At 46.8% G+C, this 2,464-nt stretch overlaps 1 pseudogene; it reads right to left on the bottom strand.

The window, feature by feature from the left end:
• Nucleotides 1–913: 913 nt before the first annotated feature.
• LOC103751103 lies at nucleotides 914–1,990 on the bottom strand (annotated as a pseudogene).
• Between the last annotated feature and the right edge of the window lie 474 nt (nucleotides 1,991–2,464).

The following is a 2,464-nucleotide window of genomic DNA, read 5'->3' on the forward strand; positions in this document are numbered from 1 at the left end:
TCTCTCTCTCTCTCTCTCTCTCTCTCTCTCTCTCTTTCTCTCTCTCTCTCTGCACGCTACTGTTAGAAAAATCTGCATGGCACGCTTTTGTTTTTCTTGAAAAATGCCTCCATTGCAAATGAATTATGGTCAAAATAAAAGCCTTCAAGGTGGTACCAGTCCCACTTGTCCTGGGTCCTGGCATGGTTGGGTGTCAAGGAGCATTTAGCTATGATAACAAGAGAGAGACCCAAAGTAATTTCCCAGTTTGTTTTATTTTTCTGTTTCTTTAAAAAGCTTATTTTTTATGTGCTTATGAATATTTTCCCTGCATGGGTGTGAGCCATGTGTGTGCATAACCTGTGCAGTACAGAAAGGTCCCGGAGTCACCAACAGTTATCAGCTGCCATGTGGCTGCTGGGAACCGAACCTGGGTCCTCTGCAAGAGAGCTGGTGCTCTTAGCCACGGAGCCATCGCTCCAACCTCCATGTTTTCCCATTTTTCCATTTTTAAACTGTCGCTAAAGAAAAACATTGCGAATCCTACCATCCTTGGTCATTTGTTGCATAGGACTGTCCTCTGGCAAATGGACCACTGACAGATGCCTTCTTCCCAAGCTTGGTTGCACCCACTTCCCTAGGATCCTCACAGGTCAGATGGCTGACTATCATGCTCCACAGGAAAGGAGGGCCAGGGCATGAGGGGCGGCGAGGCTAAGGACATATAAGTTGAGGAGGCCATAGGGAAGCTATCTCATACTCTGAGTAAACCCTCATCCTTTGCTCTGGAAGTAAGCCCAATAAACTCACTAGTTTCCCAGACTGCAGTCTGACAAAGCCGAACTTGGTTTGTCATAGGGACCAAGGGAGGAGGGAGCCAGATGTCATTTGTGCCTCCCAGAAGGAATTTTAGCCACACCATTTTTATGTTGTTCTAAATCCCTTGTTTATTGATAAGATTCTGTCACAGGAATACATTTAAATACATAACTGGATACCATAGGATTTTGGGAGATGTCAATGGATACAAATAATAAGCACATTTTAATTGCAGACCGGCAAAAGTATTTGCTAAGTGTCAAGCAGGAACATCATAACCCAAAGATAGAGGTTGCAATTCTGTCAAACTTGGGGCCAGGTAAAACTGATACTCTGTATTCCTGTGGGAAGGTTCATTAGACTTATTCACCAAGCCAACAAATGTACGACAAATTAGGTTCCGTCTGAAGTTCCAGTTCCAGGACAAAGGCATCAGGTCCCCAGTTTACTGAATACAACATTTTTTTCCACACCGGCTGGAATCCTTGAAGCGCAGCTGCGCTTTAGGACGGTACTTCTCCAGATACATGAGTTGCTTGATGTTCAACGCTCCATGCCGCTTTTGTCTTATGAACTGTACGGCGTCTTCATATTTCATCCCAGCTTCAATCAGTGCCAGGGCGACTAGCACCGGAGCTCTCCCAAGGCCTGCAGCACAATGGACAGCAATGCAACAACCAGGTTCTTCACGAAACTTAAACTTGACAAGACTCAACCAGGCATCAACAATCTGGTTGGATGGTAGTGCGCCATCATCGAAAGGCCAGTCGAGAATGCAGATGCCTTCTTTCTCCACTAGAGTTGCGTCGTAAGTTGCTCCACACAGTCTTACTACTGAGGTAACTCCATGTTTCTTCAGGTCCTCTATAAACTTGCTGAAGGTTGCCTTGGTTGGACTGTGTGTGATAAAGAATCTCATGTTCTTGTAGGTGACTTCCACGGGAGCAGGGCGGTTCGGTTGAGCCATGTTAATTTAGTTAGAAAATTAGAACACTCAAGGGGGTTATTAAGGAACTAAGACCAGTGATACAATGAAGCCAAAAGACCACAGTCTCTGTCAATATTCACCATCCTCTGCTTGAAGTTCTCAGTGCTCAGAGTATGAAACTGGGCGAAATGGGAAACGGGATAAACCTCCTCACAAGCAGCAGCGAGTCTTCAGGAAACTGAGGCCAGACAAAGCACATGCGCTGAGCCTTGCCCTGCCCGGGTCTGAGCTCTTGCAAACACTCTGCAGGTTTCAATTCAGCCGGTCTGTGTCCGGGTTGTCCACTCTATGAGTTCCTGTGGAGCAGCGATGGACACCTACAGGCCCCTCATCTGCACAGAGGTCGCTCTGTCTCTGGCAGTAATGCCCACTGGGCTTCAGAAACTCCACAGATGTGTGACCAAGAACACCACAGCACAGTTATGTCTGTCAAGGTGTTCTCTCTCAAGGCGGGTTCCAGAAGAAAACTCCTTTCTGGAAGCTGTCCTTCACCAATGGTGCTACCCAAGTCTCTGCCAGCCCCATTTATACTCCTGAGGGAGGGAATGGGCACGCCCTTTCCTCCCTGGCTGATCTCACCATCTCTGATTATTCAATCACCCTTTTTTCACACCCTCAGTAATTGCAATCCAGGAAGGGACCCACCATGAACAGTGCTTTGGAAATGTGCTGCAGAGT

The sequence above is a fragment of the Nannospalax galili genome, unplaced genomic scaffold (assembly GCF_000622305.1).
Source record: "Nannospalax galili isolate Female #2095 unplaced genomic scaffold, S.galili_v1.0 scaffold507, whole genome shotgun sequence".
NCBI classification, from domain to species: Eukaryota; Metazoa; Chordata; class Mammalia; order Rodentia; family Spalacidae; genus Nannospalax; species Nannospalax galili.